The sequence below is a fragment of the Cololabis saira genome, chromosome 23 (assembly GCF_033807715.1).
Source record: "Cololabis saira isolate AMF1-May2022 chromosome 23, fColSai1.1, whole genome shotgun sequence".
Lineage (NCBI taxonomy): Eukaryota > Metazoa > Chordata > Actinopteri > Beloniformes > Belonidae > Cololabis > Cololabis saira.
In genome coordinates, this window is record NC_084609.1 from 28696641 (window position 1) to 28719496 (window position 22856).

The following is a 22856-nucleotide window of genomic DNA, read 5'->3' on the forward strand; positions in this document are numbered from 1 at the left end:
TTGTGTAATATTTTAATTTGTTTGATGATCTGAAAATTTAAGTGTGACAAACATGCAAAAAAATAAGAGATCAGGAAGCGGGCGAACACTTTTTCATACGATGTTGCTATGATGAGTCAGTGGCTTCGCTGTGGACGACGTTAAACTCAGAAACACTACTGCAGGACGGCAGGTCCTTTACAACGCCGACTGATTCATGGACTCCTGCCTTTCACGTGGGCCGAGCAGACGCACCGCTTTTAGCAGCACTCGTGAATCATGCTGTCGTGGCGTTACACATTTCATCTACACAAGGAACTGGGCCTCTAAAAGAAAGGAGAAATTACAATCAACCACGAGCACCTCAAGTCTGGAAACGTAGTTCTTTTCCTTTTTTAAACTCGGATCGTCGGAACTCTGATTTCACATCTTGTTGTCATTTCAAAAACTGGGGATGTTATGTCACAGAGAGCTCTGACAGAAGTTGACAGATAATCTAATGGACCAGGACCGATGTCCTTCCTGAGTGCACAAGGAAGGATGACGTCCCACAGGACACAACTAGCACTGTCTTCTCTCTCTTTTACTCCCAAACGAAGCACAAACACAGAAAATCTTCCCCAATAATTTCCAACTCACATTGGTGTCCCTTTGGAAATGTTACTGCAGTGTTTTAGAAAACAATCGAACAGCAGCAGCTTAGGGCCCTGATGTTACGTAAACAACAATAGTTGCTTAAAACCCTTAAGACAGAGCTATGTTGCGATGAACTGTCCAACTTTTCTCAACAAATTACTGATAATCCAAAAAAGATTCTTAAGAACGATCTCTCAGTCTGGTAAACACGAACCATCTGCACCTCTTTTTATGGATTATTCACTATTATCCATTCATAAACTTCATGTTTTTCATAAGTTTCATAATTTTATCAATAGAAAAAACAAGATCTTCCTGTCACTTTCCAGCAGTTTTTGACTTTTTCATCTCATTTTAATTCATATCCAACTAGACACAGTGGGAATCTTCATTTACCCTTCTGTCCAACATCTGGTCATCAATTTAATATTACATTTAGATCTAAAACTCTGACTTGAATGACTTGAATGTGTCACCGAAGTCAACATTATCTTTTACCTCCTTCAGAAAGTTATTAAAAAAAACACCTTATTCTGTCTTAACTTTCAATGTCTTTATCTTTAATGTAATCCAGACCTCTTTTCTCTCTTCTACGTTGATATTTATATTTTTTTTACATTATCTTTGTTACTTCATCACAGTTGTTGATGGGATGGAACTCTGTAAAAGCCCTTCAGGCTTTGTTCCTTCCATGCACTGTTTTTTTTTTTTAAATTGTGCTAAATAAATAAATGAAATGAAATGAAATGAAATGAACGCACATCATGTCACAGAATCAGAATTATGGCTGATAAATCGTCGGAAAAGAGTCAACACTGCAACTCGGAGGTTAGAGAGGTTAGAGAGTCACAACCCACTGAGAGAAGCAAACTCCCAGGGCGAAGGAAAAGCTCAGTGGAGTGATTCTGTGCAGAGAAATGGTAACGGAGAGTGTAAATCCTCCCTAGAGACCTGGCAGTGTTACGATATTTCCCCAGAGACCCCAGGATCAACAGGTTACACTTCAAGTAGTCAGAAAAGGACCGACTCCCTTCTTCTTTGGAGATGGGACCTATCTGATCAAATATCGGTGTCAGGGGCTATGCTGACACGATTAGCTGCTCAAGACATCCAAATCACAGCACTGCTTGGAAATATTAAACTCAAGCCCAAACCTTTAAGTTTCTATTGTTACAATAGCCCTTCTTAAATGAATCCTGGGAAGATGAAGCATTGCTGATTCTGCCGTACTTGAGAATGAATAATGTTCATTATTTTTCTATAGTTTATTTACTCTAATGGCGAATATTACATCTGAAAACTGCAAACATCATCATCAACAATGCCCTTTTGAGAGCAGAATCTCGGGTTATCAGGAGGTATATATCAAAGTGTTTGAAATTCAAAATAAGTTCCTTTCTGCTCCTTGTCCTGTTATAACTCCCATGTTGCACCAACAGGACTCTGCACTCCTCCCAACACGCTGTCAGGCTGCTCCGTTCAGACGCTCGGGAGCTGAAGCTGCAGCTCAAAGCTAACTGGATGATTTAATCTGATGGCTGCGCTTGAGATTCCACATCTAAACGGTTCAGCTGCGTTCAAACAGGCGCCCCTCTGTTTGCTCGGTGCAGCTAGTTAAAAAGGTCGGAGATCTTCCAGTGAGGTTCCTAAGGGGCGTGGATGCTGCTCTCCGATGAAATGACGGGCGTGCTGTCCGTGCACCATGCCCACATGCAAAAACTCAAAATCTTAACAAGAATATTTGTCTTATTTCTAGTTTAAATGTCTAATTTTAAGTCAAAAACTCTCATTACACTTAAAATGAGACTCATTACCAGAAAAATAACTTATTTGACAATTTTCACCTGTTTCAAGTAGATTTTCACTTGAAATAAGTAGAAAAAATCTGCCAGTGGGACAAGATTTATCTTCTTATTACAAGCAAAAAAATGCTTGTCCAACTGCAGCAAACGGTAAAGCAGAAGAGAGCAAAGAGTCCTGATAACATCTTTCTACCTACTACGTCCAGGACATATATTATCCAGAAATCAAAACTACTGACTCAAGTTCCTTCATGGCTACTTATTTTACATGTAGTAGTGCATTATGTCAAAATATATAGATATTTTTTTATGTCAGCACCACATGCTCTGCTCTTTGCAGCAGCAAAGAGTCTCTCACAGCTGGGAATAAAAATATTGATTAACCATGCAACGCTGAACATTGTAATTATGGTTCTGTTGTGAGGTGAAGAAGCAGACTCTTGGCTAAAGTCTGACTCCATAATTAAATCCTGAAAGGAATTGCTGGGACGTTGGCTTCATCAGAAGTGATTATAATGCCTGACTGGGAGCTTTGCTACTTTTCTAGCCAATTACCGGAGCACATGTGATTGGATTTAGGAAATGTAACGTTAGACCGGACGGTTCGATTAAACTCATGTGGTCAGGAAAACTACAGCATGTGATGATGAACAGGAAGTCTTGGGATTGGATTGGCTAGGATTGGTAAGGGTTTTAAAGTCCAAAGATTCTGAGATACATTCGACTTTAAAAAAAAAAAAACTGTGAAATTTATGTGAGCCTTATTTCCCAATAAAGACGAGCAGAAATGGAAAACTCCTGACGTGGAAACTGAACAGAAAGGGTCCTCAGTTGTTGAGATAACCGCCGCGGGGAGCCGTTCGTGTTCACATGAAGGAGTTCTAGTAGCAGCCAGTGAACTGAAAGATAAAGTCATGTCATGCCAGAACTGTGTCTCCGATACCGACAGTGACATTAAGCTTTTTTGAGAGCAAATTTTCACTGTCTGTAACGAGTACAACCTCCCAAATCTCACGCGAGTTGTGCTGAAGGCTGCCCATCACTGGTTAGATTAGTGCTGGGAGTCACAAGACAGCTGGTTAGTCTGTTTTCATCCTCACAAGATGAAGGTTTGTGTATCACCGAGTGACTGGGTTGGATACTTGCAAAAGAGAAGATTTAATTCAGGAATCCACCAACTGTTAGGCTGGACAACCGTCAACTTTCTGAATTTCCTCTGGCTCTCTTCATTCCGGGATATTGTACACTTGGAGCCACAGCACGTTTGCATTATGCCAAAGTACAAAATATTATTTGTTGGTCGAACTTACTGAAGAAAATCAGTGTGTTATTATAACCATCCTTCGTCAACTGTCTTTTACCTATGGTTCTAGGTGTTTTTTATTTTGCTTGTATGTTTGGAATACTTTGTATGTGGGTCAATGACGAATAAGGATTTTCAACAGGTCAATTTTAAAATAATAAAAAAAAGAATATCTATTGCAGTAGTTCAAACATTAAGAATGTTGTGTACACATAAATTCATATAAAAATTTTAAATTAAGTGATTTCAGAGTTTTTTTGTCAAGATGAATTGGCACTAGCCTTAAAAAAAAATCATGTGGTGCAACCATGATTCATATTAAAATAAATTAATTTCCTTAACATCTTGACATCTTTTTTTTACAAGTTTTCAGTATTATACAGAAATGGTTGTTTTTTTAAATGGTCACGCCACATGATATTTCATAAAATAGGCATCGTCAGTCAAACTTTGTTTGTATATTATGATGGAAATATAAATACAAATGTGTTGCAATCTTACACACTACAAGATACTTGGAAATCATGCCAGATAGGGCAGAAGATTGATTTAAATACATTTAGAGTGATTTCAAAGAAAGTTTTCAAAACAAGAGTCATGGTCGGACGGTCGCACCACATGACATTTAGACGCTTAAAAACAACAACAGAATCCCAAATAACTAGTATTTTTTGTCAAATTCGAGTCCATATGTGGGACAGGTAGTTCATATATCTGGTATTTCTTTTATCCATTTAAACCTTTTTTGAATTGAAAAAAAAAATCTGTTTTTCAGAAAATATAGGCATCACGCCATTGACCTATACACATTATATATACATTATGTGCACTTTTTGTTCATTCTCTGGTGGATACATATACTTTCTGTGGATATCAATGTAAATGGTGGAGGAAATTAGCATTGTTGTGCGTTATTGGCTATCTTAATGTTGATGGTTTGTAGAGATACTGGGATTCCTGGGTAATAGGGGGAAGGGTTGGGGTAGTCAGGATTTGTTTATCTTCTGTTTTGTTTTTGCTGTTTGTTTAGTTTTTTTTGTCTGTTTTATTATTGCTGCTGTAGTTTTTTTGTTTTGTTTTGCTCTATTTTTGCTATTTCTTCCTGATTTCATTCTCTATGCCAGAGGTTTTCAACTGGTTTTGTCCCAGGGACCACCATTATAACCAAGAAGCAACTCTGGGACCACTGCTTTAGGGGATGTTTGTTTTATTTTGCACCTTGATTTTAAATAAAAGTATGGCCCTATATAGGCTATTTATTAGCATCAGTGTATATTTTTATTTGCACCTTTTGCTATAAAAAACAAAAAAACAAAAAACAGTCAATGAAAAATGAACAATAGGAAGCCAAGAGGGCATATAATATTACAAAGTTAACTCTCACTCATTTGACATCATTTGGATGGGTAAATTATTCACAAAAATGAATAGTAAATGGAAAACAAATTGAGTCTAAATAAATATATATTTTTAAAATTATTGTTTTCCATTTACAATTTCACGGACCACCTGCAATACCGCCACGGACCACCAGAGGGCCGCGGACCACCGGTTGACAAACCCTGCTCTATGCCATTTATGACAGTACTATCAGATATGACGATCATCTTTTTACCATGAGATTCTTAATAAAAAATTGATCACAAAAAAAAACTTTCTGAATTTCCTGTGCAATCCAATTCCCCCCCGGCCAAGTAAACAAATCCTGCAGGCACAGACGCTCAGGCCAGCATGGACGTTTCCCTGAGTGATGAAGACCCAGGATGCTGAATGTCTCTCTAAAATAATATCTGATGAAGACCAACGTTAGATCAGTTGATATCCTTCTTAAACAAAAATCTGATTCTAATGTCAGCGTGACGTTGGACACTGCTGCAATGATACTTGTTGTTTGTACACAAAAATAAAAGAATAAGAAGTGGTTCTCAGGTCCAGATTAGCTCTCCCCTACTTTTCAATTTTCAATGTTACCACTTGGGTCCATCATTCGGCATCATAATATTCAATATCATTCTTATGCTGATGACACACAATTATATGTATCTGTTACTGCCGATCCTTTGAGCCCAGTCAATGACCTCATTCAATGCATTACAGATATCAAGTATTGGATGGCAACAAACTTTTTACAGCTAAATGAAGAACAAACAGAGATTCTTTTAGTTGGTCCAAGTGCTCTGAGGCAACATATTCTCCCTCTATTAACTCCTCTGTCAGTAAAACCTTGTGAACTTGTCAAAAACCTGGGTGTTATTTTAGATGCTGATCTTAACTTCCAGAAACACATAGCTAATGTCTCCAGGACTGCCTTCTATCATCTCAGAAATATATCTAAAATAAGATGCTTTCCGTCACAATCAGACTCTGAAAAACTGGTTCATGCCTTTATCTCCAGTAGATTAGATTATTGCAATGCACTTTTTGCAGGACTGACAAAGCAAGTGTTACATAAACTCCAGCTTATTCAAAATGCTGCAGCCAGAATTCTAACAAAAACCAAGAGGTATGAACACATCACTCCTGTTTTATCCTCTCTGCACTGGCTCCCTGTTAAACAAAGAGTAGATTTTAAAATACTTCTTATTGTCTTTAAATCTATGAAGGGCTTAGCTTCCTCCGAATACATACTGGACAGATCCCTTAGATCAGGGGTCGGCAACCCAAAATGTTGAAAGAGCCGTATTGGACCAAAAACACAAAAAACAAATATGTCTGGAGCCGCAAAAAAGGAAAAGTCTTGTATAAGACTTAGAATGAAGGCAACACATGCTGTATGTATCTATATTAGTTAGAGATTTTTTTTTTCATTATGCACTTCGAGAAAATAGTCGAAATGCAGAGAAAAAAGTCAAAATGTCAAGATTAATGTTGAAGTACAATCTTGAGAAAAAAGTCGAAATGTTGAGAAAAAAGTCAAAATTTCAAGAAAAAAGTCGAAATGTCAAGATTAACGTTGAAATACAATCTCAAGAAAAAAGTCGAAATGTCGAGAAAAGTCAAAATTTCGAGGAAAACAGTTGAAATGTCGAGATTAAAAATGAAAGGAAAAAGGAAGAAAAAAAAGAAAAAAGAAAGGAAAAAAGACAAAAAAATAAGAAAAAAAGGTCAAACATTTTTGAAAAAGTTCCAGGAGCCACTAGGGTGGCGCTAAAGAGCCACATGCGGCTGTAGAGCCGCGGGTTGCCGACCCCTGCCTTAGATCATCAAATAAGAGTTTTCTCATCATACCTAGAATCCACACTAGATCTGCTCATGGTGTTTTCAGTCACTACTACACTCTCTGGAATTCCTCTCCACAGGAACTAAGGTCTGCTCCAACAGTGCCCTCTTTCAAAAGCAGACTAAAAACTTACCTTTTTGCACAGGCGTTTGACTAAAAACTCTACATGGTTGGCTGAGTGATCGCACTTTTGTTAAAATTGAATTATGGTTGTTATTGTTGTTTTTCTCTTTTCATACTTTTTGTCTATTTCTGTTATTGTAAACTTGTAATTTTCTTTGTTTGTTTGTATATGTATTTGAGCACATTGAGTCCATGCTCGTCGTGTGAAATGTGCTTTATAAATAAATTTGCCTTGCCTTTGCCTCTAGAGGATATTCCTGTAATTCTCCTGTTTGCCACATGGTTGCAGCAGCTGTACATGATTCAGATAAATACTACCATCTGCTCTTTGAGGAGAAAAAGAAGTCTCATGATGCCGCGAGTCACAAGCTTTGGTCTCGGTGTTGAACCAGCGCCTACTAATAAACTTATCAGAGAATGGATTTACAATGCGAGGAAAATAACACCACGAGGGACATTTGTTTGGAATGCTATTTTCGTGGATACTAATTGGCACAAGGCGTGGCTTCTTCCTTTCAAATTCTGTGTTACAAACAAAATCAGAGAACTACATTTAGAAATACTACATTATACCCATCTGACACATTTATCTCAAAATTCCTTGACATCGAGAACAAATGTACCTTTTGTAAAACTGAACCTGAAAGTGTAACTCACTTGTTTTATGGTTGCTCATATAGTAGTACTATTGGAAAGAACTTGCATATATTATGTAAAACAACACGTAAAATCAACATTGAAGGGAAGAACATTACTTATTTTGAATTCAAAGAAAAGAAGTTATGTACTAATGTCAATCTTTATATTTTATTAGGAAAACTCACATCCATAAATGTACATTTCAAAATTGTTTTCCATTATTTAAGTTGTTTTTGATTGACGTTGATTATTATTAAGTCTCTTAAGTTAATTACAAATAAGAAATGTATATCAATGATGGATATCTATTCTGAGATTTTCAATCATTAAGCTGTCACAAATATAATTCTCATTTTATACGAGATATTATGAAGACTTTTATGTATTTATTCTTTTTTTATTCTTTTTATTTTATTTATTTTTCTTTAACTTAATTTATCACTCCTTGTAATTTATAGTATGTTTTATGTTTTGTTTTTGTCCTTGTTTTTTTCATTCTATTCTTTTTCAATGTTTGAATCCAAATTACTAGTTTTGTTTTGTATAAAACCTCCTGAGTCGAGGTTCATAAAAGGGTAGGCATAATAAGCCTTGGCTTCAGCCTATACCTTTTCGGTGCCATTTAAAATATTGGACTATTTTTATGTTGTATTATGTTGTATCTAAATGGACCGAAATAAAACTCAAAATCAATCAAATCAACTGTCATTGGTTGTTGTTGTTCATGATGCATGACTGTGCACTGACGCTGATGTTGCACAGGTTGTGAACTGAAATGACTGATTGTTGTACACTGTTTGTATATTGTAAACCTTCAATAAAACATCAATGGTGAAAAATAATAATAAAATGTTGGACCATCGCCGTGGACTCTGCAGAGCGCTCCACTGCACACGGCTGCTTGAGCGAGCAACTGGAAAAAAATACTGGTAGGCAGAAATATAAACTACGACAGTGACAGAAGAGAAGGCTTGGTTACATATTGGATAAATGTTATTTGTTCACTTTTGGTTATGTTTGTTATCTCTAGATAAAATGGACCTCCATCCGTCCATATTTAGGCTGACTCTGACCCCACATATTAGTCCACAGTTGTTTTAAAAGTCCGGTATTCCATCTCAGACAGGACTAAGAGTGCACACATCCAACAGATGTGTGTAGAAACAGATGTTTTGACACAAGAGCTCAACAAGAGTCATGCAAAATGGTGCAATCTCAAACATTCACGCTGATGGTTTCAGTCCAACTATCATTCTGTTTTCCATTTCTCTGGACCAGATATTATATGGACAGCAGCTCGTGTCATTTGGGACTTCGTGGAATATAAACTGAGACCTAACATCTCCATGGAGACATTTCAAAACTAGATTTTTAGCTCGAATACGAAGAACTAGAAACTTTGAAATCATAGGAATATTCCAAGGAGCAAACTTCTGACTGCAAGACTGCTCCAAAGGGTCCTCTTCTGTTATTTCTTAGCTTACTAATGCACTTATTAAACGTTCACAATGAAATCGCAGATCAAAAGGTTTGCAGACATGTGCATGATGTCTGTGTTGTGATGGTGAATTATTATGGAATGTCTGAGTTAATCAGAAGAATTTAACTACGGAGCATCGTAAGCGAGTGTGACTAGTTTGTTTGTCGGTTGTTGTGTGGATTCTGTTCTCACTGCAAACGAACCGCTCCAGGTCTGGAATGGAAGCGAGCCGAGACCAACTCTCGTAGAAGATCTCGGCCCGCTTGTTTTGTGCCGCATCCGAGCGCGATTGCTGTGTTCACATATACCAAACCAACCGATCTTTAGGGGGAAACGCTCCCTGTTTCGGAACAACTGCTCTAAACGGGACAGGTGTGAAAACACCTTCAGAAGCAGGCCAGAATCTGCACCATTAAACTCCCTTAAAGCTGTCAGAAAAGTAAGATGCAGAAAAAAATGTCTGGATCTACTTTTAAAAGGGGGGGGTGCAGGGTAGTTGTGTGCTACAGTTCCATCTGCAATGCCTCAGGGCCGGGATGCACCATGTATGTGAGTAAAGAACCATTAGTTAGTTGGTTTCAATTTATTGTCCTTTCGGAAATTCTTTTTGCATCTGTGACTGCGTTTCCATGCAGTCAATAACCCTTTTAAAACCGGAATATTGGCAATAACCCGAATTTGCACAGCCATGTAAACACCAATAACCCCTTTGAATAACCCGAATTTGCTCATATTCCGGTTTTTAAAAACCCCAATATGACCCCTGGGTTACTCCTTTTCTAACCCGAATATTGGGTCATGTAAACGCCTAACGGAATATCCCCATCAAACGGAACAGGAATTTGTTTTCTGCACATGCTCTGTTCACAAGGAATCCTGGTCTTTTGAGTCCAGGAAGTTCTTATAAACACGGAGAAACGCAAGACCAGGAGGAGACTAATCACTTCATAAATGTAATGAAGGATATGAACATTTCTGCATTTGTAGACGGTAGAAAGTACCGGGATAGAAGATTTACAAGAAGGAGAGAGAAAAGTTGCACGAAGCAGCATTTGTTTTGAATTTGGATACAGGAAGAAGAAGCGGAAATGACGGTAATTGCGTCATGATGTTCTCCGCGTGTCGCTGGTTTGATCCAGATCCATCCCTAATTATTAATTACCATGTAAACGGAATATTCAGAAAATTTCAGTAACCGGAATATTAGTAATAACCCGAATTTTGACTGCATGTAAACGTAGTCTGTGGTAGTCAGAATACATGGTCAAAAACAGATCAATATACAAGACAATTTGGCATAGAACGATTAAGTGCAGTATAGTACAACACTATACAATAACATAACTTAACAGCATGATCCTAAAGTGCTTCACACCAAACCTAGTGGATTATGAAGTTAATAATGCATCTATAATTTATTTAGCAGAGCTATACTAGAGGGTATAAAAGATCTTTTGGCCCGGGAGGTCCGCATTGTTAAGGAGCAAGGTGAAAGAAGAGCGTTCCCCTTGCAGGGCACATCTCATTTCTTGAAAAACAGCCACCGTGCAAGCAGCCTGTAGCAGGAAGATGCAGCTCTGCGTTACGGCGTCTGAGCCCTCAGAACTGCTCTTTGGGGGGATCTGGACGGCAGCAGCTGTTCAGCATGAACGGGCGCGTGTTGCCAGTGTGATTACGCTCAGCCCGGTCCGTCTGGATGCAGCCAAGGCTCCGGCGGAGCCGCTATTGTGGGGTGGGAGGCACAACAGACACACAGCCGTCCCTGCAAGACTACTATTACACACACGGATGCCACTAACACACAGCTAGTTTATTCTGCCTCAATCACAAGAACCAGGCACTCGGTCATTTAGGTGGCAATTAAGATCCGAGATGGCCTATTTTCTTGTTAATTGGTTTGGGTTCCAGATAGGAAATAATTGCACTTCATTGAAGTTTTGTTGTAAGCCTCATTAGGAATGTCATTAGACTAGAGAGCTGTGCATTCTTCTGTTTCCTTAGTGTCACTGGAACCCCGTCTGCAGCAGAGACAACCTTCACCCACTTCCTTGACACCAGGACATTAGACAAAGCTTTGGCTACCAGCCTGCAGACACTTTCCCTGCTCGTCTGCATGCACACAATTCTGTCGAGTCACTTCAAGCAAATATTATGGCGTGAAAATCTGCCCATCATCGCTGTGGAAACAATGTAATCTGTCTGTGCAAAGTGTGCAGTGAGTGCTGGCCTTCATTTAGCGCCAGCAGACGAAGCAAACGTGAACCCTTGCGTGGGGCGACGCTGCAGCGTCAGCTTTCCCAGGTCAAAACTTGTCATCAGACTGCTCAGATACAGATACCAGCTTTTGTGGCGCTACGAATAATCAACGCACAGTTTCATCACCTTAGCCTCAGTGTGACCCACCCGAGCCAGCGTCGGTCAAGGGTTACGGTTCACTTAGAAAGACAGGAACTAAATAAATAAATAAATAAATAAAAATGAAAGAAATAATAAATAATTAATAAAAAACATTTAAAAATAATTTAAAAATGAATGAATTAATTAATAATAAATTAAACAAATTAAAGTAAAAAAATAAAAATAAATTTAAAAAAAGAAAGAAAGAAAGAGGAACTAAAGAATAAATAAATAAATAAATAAATAAATAAATACTAATTAAAAAAATAAATACAATTAAGAAATAATGAATAAATAAAAACATTTAGAAATAATTTAAAATTAAATATTATATTACCTATAATTAATTAATTAATAATTAATTAAAGAAATTAAAGTAAAATAATTTAAATAAATTTAAAAAAGGAAAGAAAGAGAGGAACTAAAGAATAAATAAAAAAATAAATAAATCATTAAGAAAATAATAAAATAACAAAAGAAATTAAAAATATTTAAATAAATAAATAAATAACGAAAATAAATAAAGAAATAAAAAACATTTAAATACAAAAAAACTAAAAATAACGAAAATAAATTAACAAATTTAAAAAATTTTATTAAATAAAAAAAATTAAGAAAATTAAAAAAAAAAAAAAAAGATAGAGAGGAACTGCGTACTGCGTGACCGTCAGTCAAGGGAGGCAGGTTCGGCTGTGCTCGCCATCGGACCGAGAAGACCAAAAGTGGTATGACATGACACTCAGCACACACACACACTAAACACTGAAGGGAGGAGGCAGAGCAATGAGAACATGAATGCAAGAGAATTCCAGCCTCTTTTCTCTCTCTGCTCTTCTGCCTTTCTTCCTCTCCATCTTCCATTTTCAAAGCCCACAGCAATTTTCTTTTTTACTTGCTCCTCATTTGTGACATCACTGCCGAACAACACACCATCATTTTCCCTCTAGTTTCTTCTCATCCATGATGCCTTCGCTGCTGTGTATTTCATCTCTTCCCCTCCGAGTACAGACTAGAGGTTTACCTACAGCAGTCAGACAGTTTTACAACCACAGAGCTCCAAATCAGGGTTTTCGGTCTCGCCTCATCTGACACACCGACTTGAAAGACACAGGACGCTACAAAAACAAGGAAGTGGGCCATCTGAAAGCCTGCACTCAGAGCCACAGTTTAAATCTAATTTAAAAAAAGATACAAAGAAACTTTTTTTTTTCAAAATACAGATGCAAATAAACATGTAGATATGTACATTTATTAATATATGTAGATATATAGGTTTATGTTATGGATATAGATATGTTATATGCAGGTATGTATATAGATATATTGAGTTATATTATACATACAGTATTTATATATACCGTAGTTGTATGTAGATATGTCGATATATAGATTTATAATATTTTTTATGTATATAATTGAGGGTAAATATATGAACCAGTATATAGCATATCTACTCTTATATAGTTATTCAAGTATATTGTTATATCGTTGCTGTCTATTTCCTTATCTGCTGTCTATATTTATTTGTATTTTATTTTTTTACTTTTGTATTCTTCTTTTTTTAACATGCATGTTCGAAATAAAAATCTTCAAAATAAAAAAAAATAAAAAATCCATGAACCAGCCATGTTTCCTTTTCAAACCATTCAGCATTTGTGCAGTTATAAAGGAGGCTGGGTATTGCCATGATCAAGCCTGGCTGCAGAAACGGTACCGTGTTTCTCTGGAAAGTTCAAAACGTAAATCTCTTCCATGGTGTGAGGTGCACGTGTGCTTGTTCTGCACCCAGACAGCTCAAAGCTGCATTTCCCAGGAAAACAAGTGTGTCAGCTTCAGTCCCCTGGGTGCATGATGCTACTATGGGGAAGGTAGAGTCATCAATCAACTGTTTTCCTGCAGTAATTAACTAAACGGTTATTTCAGGATGGCTATTATTTAGATTTAAATAGAAACCGGTATGTGGAGTTTGGCAATCGTAACACCTGGCTGTATGAATAATGGACTTAAACTCACCCAGACGCCAGTTAAGGCAGGAAGTCCGGTCTTATTTAAAGTCACTGTAACTTCAGTTTGTTACAAATTATAAAGACACTGTGTAGAAATACTTGTAATTCTCGTATCCTCTCTTTAGAACAGCCTGCTGCCACAGATTCCCAAAGCAGTGGTTGTAACCGGGCATGTAACGTCTCGTTTACCGAGAGAAGCTCCTCATTCACATCACGGGAATCTAAATTGTTTTAGTTGAAGTTAATGTTACACAACCCCCGAGTTCCCCTCAGGAGCCTGGAAAATCCTGGAATAAACGCCCCACAAACCCCACACACAGTGCTCATCTGAACACTGGTGGTCATATTCAATTCAATTACATTTTATTTATATAGGATCTATTACAACAGAAGTTGATATACATACATAACATAACATACATTACATAAATTACATACATACATACATACATACATATTAGGGCTGGGCGATATATCGAGATTTTAATATATATATCGATATATTTTCAAACGCGATATGGTACGAGACAATATCGTTTATATCGATTTAAAAACTTTTTTTTTTTTTTAATGATTTTGATATAGCTTATTTTGTGACAAATTGACTTGAATGTTTTATTTGAGATTTGCACAAATGTTTTGTTATTTGCACAACTGTCAACCTCAGTGGAAAACTCTGCCTGTTACTGTCTACATTTTATTGATTGCACAGTGTATTTTAATTTAATTGTTATGCAGGAAAGGGATATTTGTTTTATTTTATTCAAGAAGCATTTTTATTCTATATATGCAGGCAGTTTATTTTTATTTCATTTGTTTTATACATTTTTATATTGTGCAGACCTCTGTTAATAAAGGAACCTGTGTGACATTTGGCACGAGGCTTTGTATTAAAACTGACTGTTTTTTTAAGGGTTTGCCTCAGAAAAAAATGAAGCTAACAGAGATGCTATGCTATAATGCTTTGGGGGAAACCCCAATTATGTCACAGAAAAAATATCGATATATATCGAGTATCGCCATTCAGCTAGAAAATATCGAGATATGACTTTTGGTCCATATCGCCCAGCCCTAATTTGAAAAAGATTCCCGTTAAGTGATATAGATATAGATATATATATATATATATATATATATATATATATATATATATATATATATATATATATATCACTTAACGGGAATCTTTTTTTTTCATTAGCATATTCATAAGTTAATCACCTAGAAAAAGAAAAGTCTCCATGATTGCAGCTCTGGTTTAATTATCTCATTTCTCAACATTTAAACCAAAAGGTAACATCCTTCATCATAATCTCTCTTCCTGTGCTGATATACAAGCTTAGGAATTAATATGTGCGTTTGCCAGCTTTTGTGCACTGAGCAATTCAGACCAAATAATAATAATAATAATAATCACATATCAATGAATTTGGTTGGTTATGACTGTTGTTGAATGTATTTTGTTCTTTCTTTTTTCTGTATTAGATCAGTTGTGAAGTTCTAGACTACAAATGAAATGAAATTGTGGACTGCTTCCCAGACTTTTTGACGACCTCAGATAAACTCTTAACTGTGCAGTGTTTTTGTTTTGTTCTCATTTCGCTGTCTTCATTTTGTGGAATGTCTCTGATTTTTTTTTTGCAGAGTATTTTTAATTTGATATTATCTTTATCTAGTGGAAATTTATTTGGTTTGATTTTATTATGTTATATTTAGTACTGTATTATTTTAAAATGTTGGCGGACCCCAGGAAGAATAGCTGCAGTCATGCTGTAGCTAATGGTTAAACAATTAAACAATGAATTCCTGTACGGTACTTTGAATCTTGTTTTTTAAGGACAACAGTTAGACGGCAGAGACCAGCACACGGCACCGCCACAAATCAGTCACGTTACACAATTCTACAAAGATGACGTCTTTTTTCCTCTCGTTTGTCAATAAATCCATGTTCTTCTTTACTACCGCCCACGGCTTGGCCCACCCAACACAGTTTTTATGTCTGGAGCCTCTTGGCAGGAGATATTCTGCATCTTCCTCTGCACTTAGTTAACTCTTAAATTCTTAAATAATCAATTGCATGCAAGCAAGCACACAAGCACACACACACACTTTGTGACCCTTTCAAAGTTACTGCTTATTTTCATCTTTCATCTGCAGTTTCTCTGCCAAACCAAAGCTGTGGAGGATAAACTTGGTTTTCCTGTTTACTTCAATTCGTCGACTTCAGTGGTGAGAATGTGTCTCATCAGCGAAGGCCAGCAACTCTTCTGTCAACAACCACAGAACCACCGGTGAAGCACCTGCCTCCTCGCTCTGTAAGAGAACCCCGGGGTTAAGCTTCACTTCTGGCTCTGTCTTCTCTTTCACATTACACTGACGGCAGTAATTACAAATATTGAGTTCTGAGTAATCCATTGTTTAAGTCAGGGGTTGGCAACAAGCGGCTCTAGAGCCGCATCTGGCTCTTTAGCGCCGCCCTAGTGGCTCCCTGGAGCTTTTTCAAAAATGTTTGACCTTTTTTTTTCTTTTTTTTTCTTCTTTTTTCCCCTTTTTTTCTTCTTTTTTCTCGTTTTTTTCTTCCTTTTTCCTTTCCTTTTTAATCTCGACATTTCAAATTTTTCTCGACATTTCGACTTTTTTCTCGACATTTCGACTTTTTTCCTCGACATTTCAACTTTTCTCAAGATTGTACGTGAACATTAATCGCGACATTGACTTTTTTCCCGAAATTTTGACTATTTTCTCGACATTTCGACTTTTTTCTGAAAATTTTGACTTTTCTCTCGAAATTTTGACTTTTTTCTCAACATTTCAACTTTTTTTTCAACATTTCGACTTTTTTCTCGACATTGACTTTTTTCTCGACATTGACTTTTTTCTCGACATTTCGACTTTTTTCCCGACATTGACTTTTTTCTCAAGATTGTACTTCAACATTAATCTTGATATTCCGCCTTTTTTCTCGAAATTTTGACTATTTCCTCGACATTTTTCTCAAAATTTTGACTTTTCTCTCGAAATTTTGACTTTTTTCTCGACATTTTGACTTTTTTCTCAACATTTCGACTTTTTTCAACATTTCGACTTTTTTCTCGACATTTCGACTTTTTTCTCAAGATTGTACTTCAACATTAATCTTAAAATTTCGACTTTTTTCTCGAAATTTAGACTTTCGAGAAACTAATATAGATACATGCAGCATGTGTTGCCTTCGTTCTAAGGTTTATACAAGACTTTTCATTTTTTGCGGCTCCAGACATATTTGTTTTTTGTGTTTTTGGTCCAATACGGCTCTTTCAACATTTTGGGTTGCCGACCCCTGGTTTAAGTAAATGGAAAAGTGACGTCATGAAAGCTGCCTGCTTATAATTTGAGACCATCATGTGAAAAAAACAACAACAAAGCAACACTTTTTGTATCTGTGGCATGTTGCTTATACACTGAAACAAAAGGTGGAAAGTGCATCATTGCTGAGAGGAAGTAACAAGTCTAATTCCCATCTTATGTTCGATTCTGTTACCATGGGAGCCAAAGTGCAGATCCTTGTTCCTGCACATGGAAAGATACACATCACACGATCCCGTGTAAAACCGGTCCTAAGAAGAGATTCTGTATCAGTTTTATAATCATAACATTTAAAACGTATTTGTTGAAAGAAAAACAAGAGCAAAGAGCTCCAGCGCTGACTAGTCTTGTCTGGAAATGTCTCGCTGGGTGGGCCGGATGTTCCAACTGCTGCACCGTCTTCGCTCTGACCCCTGAACAACTTGTGCTTTTTATCATTTTACCTCTTTTCTTATCATTTTATTTCATTGTATTTGTTATTTAAGCATACTCTTAAATTAAATACTTGATTTTTGATTTTGATTTTTGAAAACTGCGTGAAGTTACACTAGTGATGGATAAGCCCTGAATGCAGGCATTGTGACGTAGAATTGTCAAATTGGTTTAATTCACAGCACTAATCGGCACAGATTACTTTTGTAATACTGTATTTGACCCGGTCCGAATGTGAGATGAAAGAAGAAAAAAAAAAAGGTCTTAGAGGGCCGAACTGATATTATTAAACTTCTTTAAGTATCTTTTAAAGATGTAATACAGACTTTACATTTCATCAGTCACAGCAGCATACTCTATTGGTGCTACAGGAAATTGATAGAGACACAGCTTATTTAAGATTTCTTATTTTTCTTTGTTTTAATGAAAAACATTTAAATTTCCTATGTTGATATTTGAGTAGAAGCGCTTGGAAACCTCTAGGGCAGGACATCACAAGTCTACATCTAATGTTGTTACTATAGAATCAGTTAGGGTGTATTTTTTTTAAAACAGCTCACAGCAACAGTGGGGATTCCGTGAGAACTGGAACAAAAACCATCTCGACAGAAACACACAAAGCTAGCCAGGCCGAGAAAAATGGAAAGCAGCATGTCAAAACAGGAATATCAAGTGAAGACTAAATCAAACCTTATGAAGAACATCAAGAAATTAACTCAAACAAAAACAGAGATTCAAGTATTGCAAAGGGTCAATGTGGAATCCAGAGACAAAGTAGTATCTAAAGTATCTAAAAGCAGACGCCAAGGGCCGAGGTCAGGAAAACCTGTACTCATCAACAACTGGCTTGGTGAGCCAGCATCAAGCAACCAGACAGGTAAGAGGAACACGTTTATGTATTTCATAAAAGTAACATACATAATCCTAGCACAATAAGTAAGGAAATTTGTTGTAACACTGACTGCGTTTCCATGCAGTCAATAACCCTTTTCTAACTGGAATATTAGCAATAACCCGGTTTTGCACGGCCATGTAAACACCAATAACCCTTTAATAATCGGAATTTGCTCATATTCGGGTTTTTAAAAACCCGAATATGAGCCCTGGGTTACTCCTTTTAAAACCCGAATATTCGGTAATATGAAGCCTAACGGAATATCCCGATCGAATGGAACATGAATATGTTTTCTGCACATGCTCTGTTCACAAGGAATCCTGGTCTTTTGAGTCCAGGAAGTTCTTATAAACACGGAGAAACCAAGACCAGGAGGAGACTAATCACTTCATAAATGTAATGAAGGATATGAACATTTCTGCATTTGTAGACGGTAGAAAGTACCGGGATAGCGAGATTTACAAGAAGGTGAGCGAAAAGTTGCGCGAAGCAGCATTTGTTTTGGAAGAAGAAGCGGAAATTACAGGAATTGCGTCATGATGTTCTCCGTGCGTCGCCATGTAAACAGAATATTCAGAATGTCTCAGTAACCGGAATATTAGCAATAACCTGAATTTTGACTGCATGTAAACATAGTCAATGCCTCTTGGCAATAAATGTTATCCCTCTGTAATGAACCAAGGGCCGAGCTCAGGAAAACCTGTACTCAACAACTGGGTTGGTGAGCCAGCACCAAGCAACCAGACAGCTGCAACACCAAAGTCCACCGAGGAACCAAAACGCCCAAAGGAGGTTTCTAAAGCATTGGATGTGAGCCTTAACACCGCTGAATCCAGAAACCTCATCCTGAAAAAATGCTACCAAAGACTAAAGATGAGACATCACTGACACTGAAGAAACTGTTATAATAAAACTGTACCCACATGGAAAAAAAAAGGATATGAATGCATATAAAGTGCGTTATAAATAAAATGTATTATTATTTGCTCTGAATGCCCCCTTACTGGACACGTAAGAGAGATCAATAAGGTAGTAAATAACAGAGTCTTGAACACGAAGCAGAACCGTGAGGTGGTCTGGGCTTTAATGGATCAGAGTTAAAGGTCAATACTGCAGTAACACGTTCAGAAATGCAGTGGACAGAATCATATTTCAGCTTTGACTCCAATCTTTCCTTTTCCGCCAGCAACTTAAACACCTTTTCTCTCCCTTTTCTCCAGCAGCTGACCTGCATTTCCCTCCAAGCACACTCAGTTTTGTACTGTTAGCAGCTACACTGCAAAAACTCAAAATCTTACCAGGAATATTTGTCTTATTATCTAGTTAAAATGTCTCATTTGTCTCATCCAGGTAAATAACTTGTTTGACAATTTTCACCTGTTTGAAGTAGATTTTCACTTAAAATAAGTAGAAAAATCTGCCAGTGGAACAAGATTTTTTTGCTTGTCATGAGAAGATAGATCTGGCAGATTTACTTGAAACAGGTGAAAATTGTCAAACAAGTTATTTATCTGGATGAGACAAATGAGACATTTTAACTAGAAATAAGACAAATATTCCTGGTAAGATTTTGAGTTTTTGCAGTGTATAGAGCTAATCTGGAACGATGGGCTTAACGCACCTTTCTAAAAGGGGCAATTTAATAGCAAGCAAGGATAAAAGTCTTTTCTCATTCATTACAGCCGTGCAAATCTTTTCAGAGACGACCTCCAAGTCCCCGAGCATCCCTCCTTACCTCTGCACTACGTCAAGCCCATTATTCAGGGACACAATGGTTGCCTTTTGTGCCATTTGAAGAGCTCCTGTTCTTATCGACAGGCTACCATGCTTTTATTATATTATGCACAATGCAAATGACAACAGGCTGATGGGGGTTATTCTAAGGAGGGAGGCTGGCGGCCAGGCGCCTCCCGAAGCACCTCCTGCATGTAAAAGGGGAAGTAGCAGCCGCCTTAAACTGGGCATACACTGTGCGATATTTTAAATCGTTTGATTCAGCCCCATCTCACACTGCACAACTAGATCACTGAGATCAAAAGTTCACAGCCCACGATTTATGGTCTCACACTGTACGACCCGATGCTCTGATGCGACCCGTCTGCTCACACTATACGATCATAAACGGACTTCTGTTACTGAAACTGCAACGTCAAAAAGAAGTAGAAGAAGAGGAGGAACCCTGAAGTGGGAGACACCGAAGATGCTCAGCAAAAACAAACGCGCTGCCATAAGCCTGAATTATGGTTCCGCGTTAAATCGACGGTGTAACCATACGGTGCGCATCGCGCGTACCTTACGCCGTAGGCTCTGCGTTGGTGTAACGCGGAACCATAAATCAGCCTTTAGCAATTTGTGCCATTCTGAGTGGCGATACATGAAAAAAGATTAGACAACGCCGTGATTGGACAAGGAATTGGCTGGGCAGACGTGGGAAATGCGGTCTTTTTTTTCTGCTATTAAAACATGATTTGTAATGTGAATTTGCAACACTTTAAACTACAAATAATAGTTTTTGACATGACATCAGAGATTGTGCATGCCCTCTGCGAAAGGATGAGTCCAATTGGGTCGTAGCTGCTTCAACTGTGCGATTCCTTCACGAGGAGCGACCAGGATTTCAAACACGTTTGATTTTTTTATTAATTTAAATACATTAAAATTCTGGGATCTAGTTAACCTTCAAACCTTATTGATCATATATAAAGCACATCATAATCTCCTCCCAAGATGTTCTCAGAGGCTGTTCCAAATCCACAACAGTAAATATGAACTAAGGAACACAGGTATGTTTAAGAAGGCATGGGGAAGAACCAAAAGTAAAGAAAACTGTGTATCCGTGAAAGGTGTGAAATTGTGGAATTGCTGTGATGAGGATTTAAGAATGTGTACCTCAATTTATGTTTTCAAAAAAATGTTTAAATATAAAATGATAAACAGTTATAAAGAATTTTTTTAATTATGTTGGTATAGCTTATTATAGATTAACATGAAAATAGCTCCACGATATACCCCTTTTTGCATTATTGGTTTTACTATTTTTATATAATGCAATGACAGTTTCTCTTTGTTTTCTTTTTATATATTTCTTTTCTTATTTGTGTATTATCATCCACCGAATGATATACACCGCACAGGATAGGCTATAATAAGCCCTTGGCTTCAGCCTACTCCTTTTTCGGACATTTCTATTTACCTTTTATTTTATTTGTGAAACTAACATGTAAATGTTTCATTCTGTCCGAAATAAACCATTCATTCATTTTCTTGCGAGCACACGATTCATGATCGGGAGCTCGTCGTGAGGTGTTAATCTGTCGTCGTGAGGTGTTAATCTGTCGTCGTGAGGTGTTAATCTCTCGTCGTTACCCCACGTATACTGCACGAGGCACGACCAACGATTGGGTCGAAATTTGGCCCGATCCAAAAAATAGTCGCACGACTGGAAAATCGGCTCAAAACGAGCCGATAATCACACAGTGTCTGCCCGGCTTCACGGGCTTCGTGGAGCCTTTCATCTCCTGTTGGAAGCTATCGTCTCTATTAACAGACCATTGTAGCCAATCAACAGGGAAAGCCCGCGTTACAGCTCACGGTCCAAGTCCGGCGTCGGACTGGCACTGTTGTCCCATATAATATACGATAACGTGATAACACTGCCCAGGAAACAAAGCTCAAAAGGTTGATGCCTAAAATGCAAGCAAATACTCATTGGGCATAATCCATCCCATCAGAAAGAAAGGACTCAAAAGTAAATATACCAAGGAGACTTTGCAATTCATGCAGCAGCAGTTAAATTATGCAGCCCCTAAAATAGGCAGATGATGGGGCAGGGAAAGGAATTAGTGCAATAATGAAAGTGTTTTAGTAAAACAGCTCTCACTTTCAGTGGCAAAGAAATCAGTGAGGATTTAGGTCTGCACTCTTATTATCACTGGGTTTCTTACAAGATTCTCTTGTAAGATTTGTTAGTTAGTTCAATATTTAGAATCAAGAAAGTCCCGATTACAGTATTTATTAAGACATGCTTTGCAGATGAACGTGGTAAATGCTCTTGCACTTATATATAGGCCTGTGTTTAAAAAAAAATATTGATTTTCTGATTCTAAATTGATTCTCATATTACGGTAATTCCTAAAAATTGATTCGTATCTAAAGATCGATTTTCTTTTTCATAATTACAGTACATTACAACTTTTGGTATTTTTTTGTTTATGCCCAAAAAAAGTGCCTTTAAATATGTTTAAAGGTATGAAAACATTAAAGTTTTCAGTTATAATTGCATAAATTGTTTATATTTCATTACTTTATATACTGTCTTGGGGTTACATTCGCATAAAATGCTAAAAACCAAATTCTCAAAAATGAAAAACCAAAATTGACCGAAAATGGAAAAAATTAAAACGGAATGTGGGAAAAAATAAAAGCTATTTCATACGTCTCTGTTTGCTGCCCTGGATCTGTTTGGTAATTTTGACCCACGATGTTTCTGAAAGCAGTTCTATCAGCATTCTGGGAGCTGATTGGTCCTTACAGCATCATTAGCTGCAATACTTGCTGTTTAATCTCAATATAATACTAGTATTAATATGTTGCATAACT

The 22856-nt window shown here is 37.2% G+C and overlaps 1 protein-coding gene across 5 annotated transcripts in view; it reads right to left on the minus strand.

The window, feature by feature from the left end:
- Window positions 1-22856, minus strand: part of osbpl8 (oxysterol binding protein-like 8) — a 135859-nt gene that overhangs the window by 85173 nt on the left and 27830 nt on the right. The gene's annotated exons all lie outside the window — the stretch shown is intronic.